Raw genomic sequence first — 19,240 nt, forward strand, 5'->3', positions numbered from 1 at the left:
AGGCAGAGAAATATCATGAAGACTGCCTGGTCATCAGCTAGACTAAGTACCTCTAGCTAGTTTCTAGATGTTCTAGGGAGATTTAGTAAAGCTGGATACTTTGTTTTCAAATCAGCAACTATGAAGGCAGCACATCCTGGTAGCTCAGAAGCCAACTGTAGACCTGGAAAGAACTCAGTACTAGTATTAAGTACACTTAAATAGATATGTGACCTAGATGACTTACAGGATCACTTGTTGAGTCTTAGGTTTTCTTCAACCATAGAAGCATACAGTAGTTTTAAAAGTTGTAGGTATATTCAGAAAAGACAAACAAATATTGACAATGCAGACGACTTCTCAAACTTAACGTCACATATTGCATGATTTGGTTAGTCATTCATTCAAAGATTCTAGTCCTATCAGAGTAGGTGGGAAAATATTCTCATCATCCTTATTACATTTTTATGTGTTTAAGGATTCCTAGGGCTATTTAAAATCAAACCTAAAAGCAGCTATTTATTAATAAAGAATGTCATATTCATCTCCACTTATGCTAACAATGAGTATCAACATCCTTATTTTCTTATTTATTGATCCTAAAGAATTCCTTATTTCTCATGAACTTATCTATAGCCTGATGATTTTAAAATATTTGCTTTATATATCTTAAGTTCATTGTATTTATTCATGTGACTATGGTTTTATGGCAAGTAATGCTGGATTTCTGTGGATGAGGGTTATATGTATTTTGTTTTTAAATAAATGTAGTGTGATGAATGTAAATAAATGTAAAGAAAAATTTGGTAAAAAGTATAGCTTATAAGTAAGATGAATATGGATAGATATGGCAACATTTTTGAAGATAATATGCTGACTGACTTATGTTTGGGAAGCAATAACAATGTAAAATTAAAGAAAAGAAAAGCAGTAATAACATAAAATAATGTTGAGATAAACACAGATAAAGAAGTTTTCTGCCTTAAGTAGAAATAAGGTACATTGAAGAATATATAATGATAAAAGCTAACACACACATTCATACACATACACACATAATACTCTTTAATTAACAACATAGCTTTAATATATTTCCGTATCCAAACTTAAAAATCTGTATCTCTGTTTCCCCTCTTCAGACTTCAAGTGCAGAAAGTTGAGTTAATCATATTCCTCAGTTAATGGTGTGGTATCTTCATTGGTATGTCAAGGCATTTGCATTTTTAAAATATCTTACCCGATATTTTCAGTTTTTATTAAATCACTACCATACCCCAATAACACTCGAATATATTTTAAAATATCCCTTGGATATGTATACAGTTTATGTGAAATAAATAGCTTTATGTTCCTGTATGTGATTGTACTTATTTCTATGTAATTTACCAATGAAAATTATATTCTTAAATAATTTTGATATATACTTCGAAATCTCCAAATAGAGAAATATTTTTGAGTGTTTGTCTCCTTGCACTATATTTTTTGAAGTCAATTAGTTTATAGAAGCCACAGTCTCTTAACGCAAATTTGCTTTTAAGCGAAAATATGTACTGCACACAATCTAAAACGGTGTTTTAAAGCAGTTAAAGTGATAACATTTAAATCAGTGTAGGCTGTAAATTTTAATTTTATCCTATAATTATTCTTTTTTAAAATTTATGTATGTTCAGTATGTATTACTTAACAATTTATCATAGAAAATCTCTTTGTATTTTTACAGTATAACATAAAATGTGGGTATATTAACATTACTGTTTCACATAAGCAAATTATTAACTAAATTATTAAGAAATCATATTTATATTTTTCTTAGTAAGTCACTGGCTCTAGATTCTAGATTTTGAAGCATAGGTCACAAACTTTATCCTATTGCAATTTGGTCTGGTGAACTCATTTTCCTTTATCTAATGTTTAAACTGGAAAAAAACACCTAATGTCTTTCAGCATTAATTTTTCCATTTCAAAATATGGGAAAGCAATAATACTTTCCTCACAGAACTGTGAAGAGATTGTAATGATGCCTAACACATAGTAGGAGCAAAACAAGTGACAAATATGTATTATAATGTTGAAGACTACATGATCATTTGCTTGCAAATGTGCAAATGCTATGTTTATTATTTTTCTTTATATTTCTTCATTTAATGGGAGACATTATGGTCAAGGACAGATTAAAATCTTTCTCAGTTTTACTTTTTCCTCACTCACACCTAAGTTCCTATTAGAACTTTTAGTCATTTCACATTTTTAATTTTAATATATAAGAACTCTTTCCATTATTTTAAAATTATAAGGGACTTGTCCAATCACTACACAATCTCAGGGCTTATGTTAATCTGAGCCAAATGATGAAGTTAAGAAAAATTACAACTTAAAATTATTAGAGATAGAGAAATAACAATTATCCAAACATTTGTGAATTATAATTGTAACTAATGCCTCACATTGGAGCTCCTATTTTTCAATAGTTTATCCTTTATTTGTAAATTAGATGTTATTCTGATAAGAATATTATCCCATATTTTACAGGGGATAAAATTTTAATAGAAGTAAGATATGCCAAAAACAAATTACACTAATTTGTCTCCAGAATATCATGTGGATCAGGCATAAAAAAACACAACCTTTGCCGTTACTACTACACACAAGACACTGTAACCATATGTGTAATTATGTCAGATTGTCACAGAAACATTATCTAACATTAAGAAGAGTGACAGTCTGCAACATCTTAGAGGTGTCATTCCCTGAGATGGGGTATTTTCTTCATTAGAGCCTGGTAGCTATGTATAATAGGAGTCAACAACCAGTGATTTTATATCTGTTACAATTAATCAAAAGATTGAAATAATTAAACATATATTTAAATAAAATCAGGAATGCTATGTTCTGGTTAATTTAGTTTCTGGCAAATAATTGAAAACATTAAAAAGAGATTGGAAATTTTATGAAAAATAAAATAGCTGAGATTAAGAACTCAGTAGATTAACAGTCATTAGAAATAACTAGAGAATTATTGATTAATTTATAACGTACCAATTGAAGCATGAAGGAACAAGAAAATGTATAGTACAAAAACAGTGCAAAAAACATAACATAAACTATGAAGAGATCTATAATTGCATGTAATTTATACCTCAAAAAGATATATAAGGTATATATATATATACCTCAAAAAGATATAAAATGATAAAAAGTGAAAAGGTTTTTATCTAATATCAGGAACAAGACAAGGATACCCACTATCTCTACTCACCATAATAATATGTCAGAAAAAAATAAGAAGTATCCAAATTGGAAGAAAAGAAGTTAAATTGTCTCTGTTTGCAAATGCATAATCTTATATGTAAAATACCCTAAAGAATCCACCAAAAGTTGTTAAAACTGATAAATGATTCAATAGCATTGTGGGATACAAAATCAACATACAAAAATCATTAGGTTTTCTGTAGACTAAAAATTGACTACCTGTAAAAGAAGTCAAGAAAATCCTAGTAATTATTCTTAAGTATTTTGCTGATTTTGCAGGGTTTCTAAATCCTGAAAAATCAGTAATATTTGAAAAATCCTACATTTTAAAAATCCTGCAAAATCAGCAAAATACATAGGAATAAATTTAACCAAGGAAGTGAAAGATCTGCACATTTAAAACATAAAACTTTGAAAGAAATTGAAGAAGATACAAATAAATAGAAATACATGCCATATTCATTCATAAACTTAAAGAACTAATATTGTCAAAATGGGCATACTACCTGAAATGATTTACAGACTTAATGCAATCCCCACCAAAAGGCAATGGCAGTCTTCTCAGAAATAGAATAAATAATCCTAAAACTTATATAGAACCACTAAAGCATCCAAATAGCCACAGCAATCTTGAGCAAAAAGAACAAAGCTGGAGGCATAACACTACCTGACTTCAAAATACACTACAAATCTGTAGTAACCCAAATAGCATGATACTGCCACAAAAACAGACACATAGACCAATGGAACAGGATAGCAAGCCCAGAAAATATCCATGCTTTTATGGTCCCTTGATTTTTCAAGGCAGATGCCAGGAACATTCAATGAGGAAAGGATACTTATTACCTTTAATACTTGATATTGGGAAAAGGATATTTATTCTCTTTAATACTTGATATTAGGAAAGCTCGATATCCACATGCAGAAGAATGAAATTGGACCCTTATTTCACGTCATATAGAAAAATCAGCTAAGAATGAATTAAAGATTGAGGATAATATTTGAATATGTGAAACTGCTAGAAGACTACATAGGGGAAAACTCCATGATATAGGTCAGGGCAATGATTTTTAGGATATGACCCCAAAAGCACAGGTAACAAAAACAAATATGGACCAATGGTATTACATTAAATTTATTATAATTTTTTTGCCACAGGAAACAAAACAGAATGAACAGGCAGCTCATGGAATGGGGGAAAATATTTGCAAACCACATATCTGATAAGGGGTTAATAGCCAAAATGTATAATAAATAACTCAGTTGCAAGAAAATAAACAGATTTTAAAAAGGGCAAAGAACCTGAATATACATTTTTTCAAAGAACACATACAAACGGCCAACAGATATATGAAAAGATGCTCAACATTACTAATCATCAGGAAAATGCAAGTTAAAATTACAGAGATATCCTCTGACACCTGAGATACCAATTCACACCTTGCTATTATCAAAATAAGAAAATATAACAAGTGTTGGCTAGGATGTGGAGAAGCAGGAATCCTTGCACATTGTTGTGGCGAGTGGAAATTAGGAGAACCATTTATGGGAAACAGTGCGAAGGGGCCTCAAAAAATTAAAACTAGAACTAATATATGATCCACAACTCTACTACTGGGTATATAACCAAAGGTAACAAAATTTGTATGTTGAAGAGACACCTGTACTCTCATGTTCACTTCAGCATTATTCACAATAGCAAAAGCTGGAGTTGAGGGATATTGGGGTGACAGAGGATACAAAATTTCAGCTAAGCAGAGGGAATAAGCTCAAGATATCTGTTATTCAACATAGTAACTATAGTTAATAACAATGTTTTGTATTATACTTGAAAGTTGCTAAGAGTAGCTTTTAACTGTTTTCTCCACAAATAAATATGTGAGGTAATACATATGTTAAATAGTTTGATTTAGTCACTCTTCAATGTATACATATTTTTAAACCTTATGTTGTATACCATAATTTTATACATTTTTATTTGTTGAATCAATAAATTTAAAAAATTAGGCCAGTTGCTCACAACACAAAAACAAATCAACAAAGCAAAACAAAAAGAAAACTGAGATTATTTTCAAAGCAGCCTGGGAAAAAAGCAGTATATTACTGCTATCTTAGCAACAATAATGATAGCAGACTTCCCAAAGAAACAATCAAAACCAAAAAGTACTAAAATTATATCTGGACACTACTGGGGAAAAAAAGCCTACCGATCAATAATTATATACCCAGCAAATATGTTCTTAATAATGCTGGCAAAAATAAAACTATTTCCAGAAGAAAAAAGTGTCATAGTTGCTGCTTCCTGTCCCCAGCTTGGCTAAAATTTGCTGGATGTTAAGAATTACAGAATAAAACCAGAGCACATATTTGTAATGGCCAAAATATATGAAAATAGTAATTCATTGGCAAATTGAAATAACAAATGTTCTAACTTTCATCCTCAAAACATCATCTTAAAATGGTACTAGGGGGCACATACCATGGTTGAACCTCCTTTATTTAAGCATTTGTTTGATTTTGCATTAAATATTTCCGTCTCTAACTAGCTAGGGTGTGACTGCTTCAGATTGAAACTGGCAGTAGTAAAGTGGTTATTTGTTGCTTCTCCAAATCTCTGCTTTGAGCTTCTTTCTTACAACCCTATCCCACCCCCATGCACTGCTGTGCTAGTCATCTTGGAATACCTGAAGAGTTAGAGCAAGAAAATATAAAGAAATGAGGGCAAAGGAAAATCTTTACTTGCATGGTTCCTCTGGGAGATTATTGGTATTCTCTGAAGCTGGCAAAAAGTCCTATTCTGTCTCCTCCTTCCCCAGGATTCTTTTATAGAATCTCCAGTGACTCTGTAATTCTCTCTCCCAGATATCCCTTATACAGAAGAGCTAAGAACTACTTTCTGATTTCCTAGAATTTCTCTCCCAGATTCTTCCTTCCAGGTATTTCAGTCCTCAAAGTGGCCCTTGTAGATAGAACCCTAAATGACTCCAAGCCACCACTCCTCTCATATGGCCTACATCCAGTGCATGAAAACACTTGCATTCCTCATTCCAACAAATTCAGAGTGGAGTCCTATAGTACTGAAATGGGAGTCTCCTGACCCTACCACTATAAGGGTTAATATTTTATTTCTAGATTTCTTAGGCATGAGTCATACCTTGGTTTATGTCCCCAAAATGTAGAATAGAAAACTTCCTGGAAGCAACACATCTTATGCCTGGCTAAAGGTTTCTCACAAACCACTTTTCATAAAGTATATTTTCCTCACAAACATATTTGCTTTCCTCTGTTACGACCTGTTTTTAGTCCTTAACATTGCCATTGTTTTCAAGAGTTCTGAAATGTCCTGTGAAAATTGCTATATGAATATTTCTTTTCTATTTATTTTGAAAGTTAACTCTATTGTGTCTTGGCACCTATCAATTTTGATGCTTATTTCCATTGGTTCTCTCGCTATATTTGTGAATGACTGGATGACTATTTTCATTTTGGTGCAAGGATTTCTAACATTTACTTTCTATGTAAAATATAAATTATTTGTATTTTTAACTTCTGATAGCATGCAATATAATCCAGTACAAATCAAGTATGAAAAGATTATTATTTTAAGACTCAGAAAACAAAGTTATGACTTCTAATTTTACTTACATCCAAAATAAATATTCCCTCTTAAGAATCAGAGTCAAGGAATAGTGAGAAAGTCTGGGGGGAAAAATAAAAATCCAGGTCCTATCAATAATAATGGATTTTTTTTCAGAGAATCTTTACTTGGAAGACAAAGGATAAAGGAGTTTGACAAAGTTGGATAGTTTAGACATGTATCCTAACTTCTGATGCTTATCCAAAGTTAGGCTATTTTGAGTTTTGTCTATCATTATAGTCAAGTAATTGTGACATAGTCTTGCCAGTAAAGAGCAGCTTTAAGTAGAGTAAACCTATTTTACACATCAGCGCATTAAAGAACTTACCTCTATAAAATATGATTGTCATGGTTGTCATCCTATCAGTGAAAAAAGGTGGAGAATGCCATAAAAGAAAGTTTACTGAGCATATCACAAGGAGTGGGGGAAAGGGAAGATACTGCTTACAACTGAAGACATTCCCTACAGCTAGGTATTCAGCCCTTATCTTGTGATCATTTCCTAAACTTGCCTTACACAATTGTGTTTACACCAACCAATTTAGAGGAAAACAGAAAAAATACATATTGCTATAGATTTTCATTTGGGAAACAAATGAACCTCACAAGAAGTTCCTGCAATTCTGTTGTGTCTATACTGACATTCATAACGCCAAGAGGGCTTTGTAATCTGGGGATTCCTGAGTGGATGATGAAATAATGATTTATACATTTAATGCTGCTCTTAAAAGCTAGAAATTGAATGTCTCTACAGTATATAGTCACGGAAGTTTGTATTTTTAGATTATAATTCTCTTCTCTTCTGAATCCCTCAACCCCAGCCCAACATTTCTCTGAAGGAATGAGAGGTATATGAAACATTTAACGTTCAGAAGATTCTCTTGTAATTTTCAGGTTACCTGCATTGTCTTCTGTATGTATTATGAATTTATTTCAAATGGGAAAGGAGACCTTGCATAATGAGGCAAAGCTTTTAAACAAGGTCGTCTTCTGTTATAAGGCATGGTTCTCTTTTTTATTTTTTATTTTGGAAGCTTAGCTCTGTCTTAGTTACACAAAAAAGGAAGATTTAGAAGCATGTAAACCAATAATAATTATTCAATCTAAGCTGTGAGAGTAACTTACTATGGGCACTGGAGGCTGAGATGGGATATTGTATTTGCATATATACAGTATATGGAAACTATCCTACCATTTTATAGAGCAACAATCATATTTAGTTTAATGTCTTTTAAGTCCCATAAAATGATATTAGAAAATTTTGCTATTTGGATGGTGAGCAATCAAAGCTGTGGTGTTAACTCATCATAACACTACTAGTTTGACTCTTCAGGCTTCATTAAATTGGGGACATAAATATGCCAGATCAACCAAATGAAATTGGAATGCTCCTATTTCGGGGTTTAGAGTAGGCTGAATGAGTTTGCTACCTTTTTTACATTTCTAGTTAGGTACTGTACTTGCCTACCTTGTGATTGCATGGCCATTTCAGCAAGGATTAAGATTAATGGATATCGTTAATTCTCAACTTTATGCCATGACTCTCCTGAGGCTCCTATAAAATAGACATGCTCCAAAGAATCTTCTTCACCTATTCCTGATACTTTTTTTTTTACTTGTACACCTAATGCAAGCCCAAAATGTGTCTCGTGGCTGTTCCAACGTACAGCACTTCAGAGCTAAACTGTGGTAACACTGTGGGTGTATTAGAACACGACCTGAGACTGGGTAATTAGAAAGCAAAGAGGTTTAATTGGCTCACAGTTCTTCAGGCTTCACAGGAAGCATAGCTAGGAGGCCTCAGGAAACTTAACAGTCATGGCCGAAGGCAAAGGGGAAGCAAGCACGTTTTATGTGGTGGCAGGAGAAAGGGAGAGAGAGCAGGGGAAATCTCAGATGCTTATCAATTAGATCTCGTGAGAACTTACCATCACAATAACAGCATGGGGGAAACCACCCCACGATACAATCACCTCCCACCAGGTCTGTCTCTCCACATGTGGGGATTACAATTCGAGGGGATATTTGGGTGGGGCACGGAGCAAAACCATATCAGTGGCTAATTTCAGAACAGCATAGGAGTCAAAATATGTTAAATCATCTAATTTATATAAACTGTCTTTTGCTAACTGAGTATTTGAAGTTTAGAGGTTCTGTCTCTGCCACCTCCCTTGGAACTCACTAATTGATTGTCAAAATGAGGAAGAGTGATCTACGATGAAGTTAAAAATATTTAAATCATTTAAACACAGATACCAGGAACAAAGTGAATTGTATTTTATGATTTTTAGCAAATTATTAAAAATATTTAAATGTTGAGACCAATGTTATAAAAATATAGGCCATATTTATACTGCTTCTTGTGGTCCATATTTAATTTTTAATAAATGATCTATATCTATCCATAACAAGAAAAAACAGTCATTTTGAAATATAATTCTTCCTTATTTCTTTCTGAAAAAATTCTGTATATCTAGTGAATTGAGATTGGTACTATTTGTTCTTATAGAGCTGTCCCTTGGAGGCAACCCCATGATTTACACAGGATGCTTATGTATTTAAAACTATGGGCATTAAGACCCTCTTCTTACTGCCATAGGCATCAGTGAGATGATCTGAAGGAGAGAGCCGAAAGTGAAAAGCAAATCTTTATTCATTTCTGATAATGTTGAATGGCATAGAAATAATCCCAAAATCCAAAATTGAAACCTAGACAACATTAAAAAAATAACTACTACTAAACTTATAGTTGTAATACCATATGTTGTCTCACGGTAACATTTATCACTCTACTCTTTATAGCAAATGTAAACTTGCTCAGTTTGTTAAAAGATATTTAGGCACTCTAGCCTAGAAATGTAACAAATACTTATTACATTATTTAATAAAAACATATTCTGAGTTCTAAATAAACTCATAAATGCCTATTTATAGATGGGTGATCTAGAATCTATTAAACAAATAGGTATTGTATTCCTATCTGCATAAATTGCTTTTATATCCTTAAAACATTCTAATTATCTCTTTCTCCATTACCAAGCCACATGCAAAGGATAACGTCCAATATCATTGAATAATAGTTATTTGGCAATTTTTAAAAATATTTCTTGTTGCTTAAAAGTATTTTGAGCTTGTTTCAAGGTAACTATACTGAAGAAAAACACATATTATATGAAAAGAAAGCTGTTACTGGTTTTGTAGAAAACCAGAAATAGTTAAAATTTATGAACAAAAAAGATTAATTAGTGAACATTTTAATAATTACTGGATTATTTTGAATTATCCAAATTTATCAGAATACAAAGTTCCTCTTTCAACTTGCATGATTCATGTCAGTATTAGCTGTCATATTGCTGCATTATTTTTAATCTAAAATTTCTTTCAATATAAATGGTTCAAAGTTACAGGCAATTACTGAGAAATAAAAATAGACAATTATACTACTTTAATATTAGGGTAATCTTTTTACCAAAGTATTTATTTTACCACTAAATATTATATATCATAAAGAATATGTTCCCCTCATACTTCAGGGTACAGGGAGTTCAAAAACATACATTGGTAGAAAACGTATCTCACCCTTATTTGCTTACAAGGCACATTGTCAGAAGACTCTTTTCACAGCTCAGAGCCATTATATCCCGAATGTCAATTGAAAGTTGTTTGCTTGGTTTCCAGTAGAGAGTTAGTTATTGTCTATCTGTCTGCACTATTCTCATTGTGAGTGACAATCATAGACTATTCTGCTGAATACCACCCCTGTCATTGTTGGTTGGTGTTTGCTACTTGACAATTTTGTCTTTTTTCACCTCACTCCTTACAAGTGGATAGAAAAATCGGGTAAATTCATCAGAAGAAATACAAAGTCAACTCAGCTTTCAAAACCCTGCCTGCTGTCATTTTCTATAGTTAAGATTTTTACCTGAAGCATTGAATGTCTCACCCTGGCATCAGACTGCAGTAATTAATCATTAAATAGTGATTGAAGCAGTGGACCCCAGAAAATATCTCCATACACTACCATATGCTGGAGCCAGCTGCAAGCTAGTACTTAGAGAGAAGCAGCACAGAGGAGAACCGTGCCTGACAGTTCCCTGCTGTGAAGTCCAAGTACAGTGTGCTTCTAACTAAGGGCCAGAAGCAGAACGCTTGCTTGTGTTGACCTTCATTACCTGACACTGTTTAAAAGACAAAATGTCAGTGTTAATGTACTGGAAGTTTAAACATTTAATCACATTTTAATGAGGACACCAGCACTTTTTTTTTTCACACTTTACATTATTATTTTTCTTCTTTTTTCCCTTAACAAATCACTGTAGCAATATATATCTGTTCACAACAAAAATTAAAATTGACTACACACTAAAAAATAGTAATGTATTTTAAAATCTTTTAAAACGTGAAGGAATAGCTAGAGAGATGGATGTTGTCTTCAAATATTTAAAGGACTACTATTGTAGAGAAAATAAAGTAAATCTGTTGTCTGTTTCTCCACAGGGAATTAATAGATCTCATGAATGTAAATTATTGAAACATATATTTGAATTCAACTTAAGATAGAATGTATCAGCCATTAGAATTGTCTAATAATGCAACAGCCTCTGTCTTAAGAAAATGAGCTTCCCACTACATACATGTACTTAAATGCACTGAGGTTGTAGTAGGAATTCCTTGAGAGAGTAAGGTGTTAGAACACATGATTCTATGAAGAGTTTTAAATTCAAGTTTACAAACAATATTGACCAACTAATATATGCTTAACATTGCATTAGATATTTTATTTATTTATTAGATTTAAAAATATGTCAACCTTTATTGTTTACTGACTATAGAAGGTAACTCTTGTTTACAATAGGGATTTATTTGTGCTGACATAAAAATTAAAAGTTTGCTTGGTTTGCATTTGATATATTTTATACATCATCTCTATTATCCAAACATACATACATAACTGACATTCATGGATTTTCTTTTTGAACACAACCCTTCAGAGTTGATTGCCAAATTTACAACTGGAGAATGCATTCTAGTCATATTTTTTGTTGCAACTTTGGGTAATGTGTTTAAAACAGAATTATTAATCTTATACTAAGAAGATCTACAAAAAATTCTATGATTCACAACTGCCATCTCTAGGTATTGTTATTTTATTCCCATTAAATAGATGAAGCAACCTAATTCAGAAGGGGTAAATAACAGTACCCAAGGCAGTAAATAGAATATCTGCACACAAAGTTGAAGTATTTGAACATGAAAAATTTCCAAGGAACTTCAGTTAATTTCCTGCGAACTACTTTAGCTGTTGTAATATAAAGGTAAAGCTTTGTTCTTCCCAGGTGAGAACACATGAATAGATCAGGGATAAGAAGAGTATTTGCAAGACAGATGAAAGAAAGGGAAAGAAAAAGAAAGAAAGAGAAAGAGGGAAAGAAAAGGAAGGAAGGAGGGAGGAAGGGAGGGAAGGAAGGAGAGAGGGAGGAAGAGAAAGAAATTTTTATTTGTTAAATCATAGACATTCTAAGTTTACACTTTTTTATTTTATCTAGAAACTGTTATTTTTGTTCCTTTGTTTTCTTGATGCTAATATCAGAAATGTTTATAAAATGACAAAAATATAAATGAGAATATTTACAACTCTGTGTATTTGAGTGGCAGTGTTTCCCTCATAGATGATACTGCATGGCATTTAGTGGTACTTATATTAGTGTGTATATATGTGCTTTTGGGTGTACAATTCCTTCAAGCAACAATTGAAGGATGGAGGTGAAGGAGATATTTGAGGTTATCTTCTGATTTGCTGAAATGTGGTAGTTTTCCTTTTTGTTATAACTTTGTTATAATGAAATGAGAATTAGAATCAAGAATGGCTCACAAATGGAAATCATCTGATAAGATGTGTGAATACAAGCTTTTTGCCAATTAAAGGTTCTAGTCACGATGACCTTTAATATATTTTTTTCTCTTTCTTTAGGATTAAAGTATGTTAATTCCTTATGCATAATTTTAAATCTCAATTCTATTTGAGATCGTAGTGCTCTGTATCTCTACTTCTGCTTTTTAAAATAACAGCTGCTTACTTGAAGACTGCAGTTAGTTGAAAATATATCTATCTTTAGTTTATAGCTTTTGTGCTTTTCTTGGTGGACAGATGTCTTCAGTTTTCTCGTGATTTCCCTCCAAAATTCTATATTAGTGCTCAAGACAAAAAAAGAGAATAAAGGGATATTTCCCAAAGCTAGATACCAAGTTTATATTAGTCTTTAAATTTGTCTCAAATTGATTTAGACTTATATTTTATTTATAGGCATCTAATTTCTTTGTCATACACCCTTAAAATATAAGTGTTTCCTGACTTATATTGAAAATATCTTCTAAATAAATTCTAAGCATTAATCTATAATTTTTGAAAAAATAACGCTCTTTCAAGATTAAAGGTAGTACAGTTATCTAATTTAGGACTGAAACATCCATTTTGCTTTCCCATTGTAAACAAAATTTCCTTGAAGTTAAATTTGTCAGTAGCAGCAATTCTTTTTTAAAAATTGTTTTTGTTGCTAATTTGTATCATACAGCTAAGAGTATTCATGGATATATAGTTAAAAAACAAAACCTCAAAAGATCTCTATTTTTAGAAAATTCAGTTTAAATAATGTTGGGCAAATTTGGAGGATCATATATTACTGTTATGAATGAAGCAATATGAAAGGTAAAAACAAAGTTGGCACCTTGTTTCTGAGTCCATTTATTAGGCAAACCCTTGAAATATGTACTGTTTTGTAAAAAATGTACATTTTACTACATCGACTAACACATGTGGGCTAAAGTGGAATTAACATGCCACTGATGTACACACAAATTCAAGCCCTCTGTGTGACATAAATTCAAATAAATACCAATTAATGAAATTTTTAAAATTCAAAGAAAAATAAATGAAGTTACTTGAGAGGTAGTGTACATCTATCTAAGTTAGTTTCATGTGAAGAAGAGTTTCTTGGAAAACATTGTACATCTTTTGCAGTATAAACGTAAAGCAAACAAAATCATTTTTAATTAAAGCTCTTTTTCAGTTCACTAAGGAATACGGAGAGAATGCCAAACTATATTAATGTACTCCATTATGACTTTGACTATATTTTACAACTTGAAAAATTTTCATTTTTATGGTGCCATCAGCCTGCTACTTAATAGAAAATGTTTTATTGACATTTATGTTCTTTACCTAATGATGTGTATTTAAATGATGGCTGTCATCTTCATTAGAACTGACTGTTGAAAGAGTAATAAGAATGAGAATACGAAATCTGGTCTCATTTTAATTGTACAAACTGAGAACATAACCTTGGGCTGAACATTTCACCAATTTGACTACAACATTTAATTTAAAAATAATATATATCTCCAATATTGTATGATCATTATTATTGTGATTTATTATGCTTACTGACACATGAAATATATGTATATTTATATGTGTTGTTTTCTATTTGTTCTTAAAAATAAATGTGCTGGCCGGGCGGGGTGGCTCACGCCTGTAATCCCAGCACTTTGGGAGGCTGAGGCAGGCGGATCACAAAGTCAGGAGATCGAGACCATCCTGGCTAACACGGTGAAACCCCGTGTCTACTAAAAATACAAAAAATTAGACGGGCGTGGTGGCGGGCGCCTGTAGTCCCAGCTACTGGGGAGGCTGAGGCAGGAGAATGGCGTGAACTCGGGAGGCGGAGCTTGCAGTGAGCCGAGATCGCGCCACTGCACTCCAGGCTGGGAGACAGAGCAAGACTCCGTCTCAAAAAAAAAAAAAAAAAAAAAAAAAGTGCGTATTAATTATTTTAAACCTTTTCATCTGAATGTATTAATTGCATCAATGATTATCAGAAAAATATTAGGCTTGGTATAGAAGTTATTCCAAAGACACAATCTGCTAATATGCCCAGTATTAATATGTATCAATAGAAGTCATTTAGATGTATAATGGATGATCACAAAAATCCTGTTCCTTCAAACAAGTGTTGAATTGTAAGCTATATTCAGCTTTTATTTAGTTAATTTTTATTAATATTAAACAAGGCAGTAAGAAAATGATTCATTACAGTCACCATTCTATTTCTTGTCAAATTATAATTTGTGGTTTTTTGCTCTTAAAGATATGTTCAGCACTATGTTCTTAAATAAAAAAAAAAGCTGTCAATAAAGTTTTTGTGATCTAGAATAAAGAATCTAAAAAAATTATACTAAAGAAATTGTATTCAACCTTTACTTTTATAACTAGCAATACAGTATAGTTTAACTTATTTTTGTAGTGAAGTATTGAATAGAAAACAAATAATATTTACTTCTAAAATGTAACATGCATATACTCTATTTCAACTTGAGGACATTTATATTTTTCCAGTATAATACCTAATTAGAATTTCTATCATGTCTTCATATTCAGTTATGACTATTATTCTGTCCTATGTATTTACCTTACATATAATGCCATTGTTGCATTGATGTACTGTTTTGTAATTATTTGCTTTTGATCCTGTAGTAGAGAGCGTTCAAAATGGCTCCCAATGGTTCCTGTCTCCTGTATAGCCTACTCACATATTGAATCATGGTTGTTCCTGTTTGACAAAATGAATACAAAGTAAATGATAATGTTTCACTTCTTAGGCTAGGTCATAAAATCCAATGTCATTTCTGTTTTGATTTCTTGACTTATCTGCTCTGGGAAAAACCAACTGCCATGTCATGAGGAAGGTCAAGTAGCCCAGTAGAGAGGCCTAGGAGGAAAGAAGCAAAGAACTCCATAAACACCATCATTAACATTTTAGCCATTTACATGGACACTGTCAGACACTTTAGCCTAATCTGACTGTGACTTCATGAGAGACTCCAAGTCCGGTCTACTCAGTGTAGCCACTCTTGATTTTCTGACACACAGAAACTATGAGATACAGTAAATTAATATTGTCATTTTAAGTCATTTTATTTTTGGAGTGAGTTGTTAAACAGCCATGAGTAACTAATAAAATGTTTTAATTTCTATAAGTTTTTTGGACATATGGATTGTAATTATTTTCTTTTCTGTATTGCAGATACTTAACACAATGCTAGCCACAAAGTGGAAGCTCACTTAATGTTGGCTGAATTTAAATAAATAAATGTAAATATAATCTCCTTGTTGGTGCTATAGGTTTAGAAGGGGGCTTAAAAAAGCAGTAAACATCTATTATTCAAAATTGGCAGAAAAAATTGTCCAACATCAGCTTGGCCAAAAAACTTAAGATTTTAGGCAACAAGGCAATTGATCTAGTTATTCTGATTTAAAAAAATTAACTATCTTAGTAAGCCTAGTCACAAAACGTTCTACTCAAAATTAAATATTTCCTAAGAACTATCTAAAATCTTTAAATGGTCAAGAAAGTTAATTTGTAATGCCTACACTTGATTTTTATCCCCAATTTTGTTTTGTTTTGTTTTGTTTTTTCTGATTCTATGGCAGAAATTATTTTTTTGGATCTCAGCTCTTCAGGCATATTAACCAGAAACAAGTAAAAAATAAAAACTATACAAGTAAGGCTTAAATTAATTCTGACAAGCTGTAAATGCTTTTTCTGAATAGATTTTGAGAAAACTGGATTAATTCTACTTAAAAGTAATGACTCTTCATTAATAAAGTTTTAGAATTATTTTTCTTTTATTGAGATGTTCTAAGAATTATTCATATGTAGAATGTTTCTGTATTATAAACATTTTATTAGATACCAATATTAGATATTATATATTATTACAATTGATTCTAGAAATAGACAATTCTTTTGGATGAAAGAGAAAAACTAAATAATTTTACCAGTTTAAGGTAGAAACAAGATACAAAAAAGATGTGAACCGGGAACAAGAATAAACCTATTATCTAAACACAGGTATAATAATTTTATTTTAAGTTTCTGTCAATCAACTGATGACAAATGATTGGGATTTGCTACTAGAATGCCTAATATATCACATACATTTTATCAATTATTTAAATCAAAAAAGGGTTTATCTCTAATATTGTTTGCCTTTCAATGAGTCATTTTTATTGTCATTCTAAATTCTCATGTTACAAAACGACTTCGAGTATCTTTAAAAAGAGATTCCTAAGCTTCAGTGAACTCTGGTAGCGTTTGTTACTGTCCTACAAGAATGAGCCCAGATTGGACGAAGACTTGCATAATTAATTCTCTAACATGGAAGCACCGTTTTGAGTCAACTTTGCATAAATATACCATTGATTTGCAGATTTACTAATTACAGCTTCTTATTGTGAATATGTCAGGCCTTTTAAAAAAATTAAATTTTGTCCATTTGATACTATAATTTGATTATTTCATAATCAATATAAATAAGACTAAGAAAATAAAGTAATGGTTTCTGTGAAAGAGTAATTTGTTTAATGCCTGAACAGAGGAAAAGACCACAAAGCCAATGATATAAAAACAAAACAACTCACCAATTCATTTTATTGGCTATTAGTAGATGTGGTCATGTTAAGGTGGAGAATGAAACTAGAAGTGAAGAGAATATTATGGTGAACAACAAAGTAAATTGGAGATAAAAATGTAGAGAGATTTAAACATGATCAATATTATATATTCCTTAACTGTCCCCCAAACCAACTTTAACTTTCAGACTTTAAAGATACCATTTTCTTCCTTCCCTTTTTTCTTTCCTTTTTTTTTTTTCTCTTTTTTTCTTTTTTTTTTTTTTTTTTTTTTTTTGAGCTCTGCTGCCCAGGCTGGAGTGCAGTGGCGCGATCTTGGCTCACTGTAAGCTCCACCTCCTGGGTTCATGCCATTCTCCTGCCTCAGCCTCCCGAGTAGCTGGGACTACAGGTGCCCGCCACCATGCCCGGCTAATTTTTGTATTTTTAATAGCGATTGGGTTTCACCGTGTTAGCCAGGATGGTCTTGATCTCCTGACCTCATGATCCACTCGCCTCGGCCTCCCAAAGTGCTGGTATTACAGGCGTGAGCCACCTCGCCCGGCCTCTTCCTTCCCTTTTTTCTACCATCAAAAATAATAAATTGTCTAAAATATTTTCTTGGCAGCTAAATATGAATGAAATCCCTCATTTTTGTCTTTTTATTGTTCAGGTGACAATATACAAACTCATCAGTTGCAAGTAAGCTAATTAAATATTAATAATACATATTGATTATTAATGTATATCTCTGAAACTTTTTTCTTAATCTAGTTTAGTCTATTAAAAAAGAATCTTTTCTCTTTGTACTTATTTGTACCTTGGGATAGTTAAATACACTCCTACAGCCACGTTCCCTAATGTGCTTCTTTAATTTTCAAAAGATTCGGCTTCTTATATTCTTGGTAGAGAATATAGCTCAACCCACTATTTAATATATTTTATGATCTTTATGTGAAAGCTACTGCTAGTTAGCTTTAATTAGCTTTGCCAGCCACTTTACACTTCAATGTTGTATTTGTTTTATAATTATTGTGTTAATTTGTTTATTATTTAGTGTCTATCCATTATAGTATCAGGCATATGAGGTAAGAAGCTTTGTCCCAAAACTTACCACAGTGACCGACTTGCACTACGTGCTTAATAAACATTTGTTGAATAAATAAAATGATCAGTACACTGTGAACATAATAAAACCAACTCAACACATTTAGAAGTACAGTGATTAATTAATGTTAAAATATTGGCAGTATAGAATATCTTTATAATGGCTGATATGGGGGGGTGTCATGTACAATGTGTGACATTTATATCCCTGCAAAACTGTTGATCAGAAACTCAACTTATATTAAAATCACAGAAGTGATTTCCAGACATTGAGTCCAATCCTGGGTAGCCTCAGCCTGGAGGCATATCCTGCTGATCTTTTTATCTAACTTAACTCCTCTTGGAAAAGGGAGTACAAATAAAATATCAACAAAATGGTTAAGTGATACCTTTTTTTCTTTGTCAAAGTTAAGGGTTGAAAGGTGTATCAAAATTATCCTCTAACTGTATTTTTAAAATGGAGAACTGGGGCCATGAAATCCTCAGAATGTTATGTGGAAGAGCTGGGGGTTGAAGCTTTTTTGTGCAAATGCTACTAGCACAATTAAACAATGTGTTTCTGCTTGAACATGGACGATAATAACGATGTTTTAGAAACAATGGGAAGTGCATAGTTTACATCTTTACTTCCATACAAAAACATATATCTTTGAAAATAATACCTACTAATGAGACATCGGAATGAAGATAAAATTAGTGACACAAAGCATTTTCACACATTTGAGAGAAAAACAGGAAGCAGAAAACACAAATCACATAATAAAATGCAGTACATTATTTTAATATAATGAAACACAATGAAATTCTGGAGTAAAATAATA

The sequence above is a fragment of the Pan troglodytes genome, chromosome 10 (assembly GCF_028858775.2).
Source record: "Pan troglodytes isolate AG18354 chromosome 10, NHGRI_mPanTro3-v2.0_pri, whole genome shotgun sequence".
Lineage (NCBI taxonomy): Eukaryota > Metazoa > Chordata > Mammalia > Primates > Hominidae > Pan > Pan troglodytes.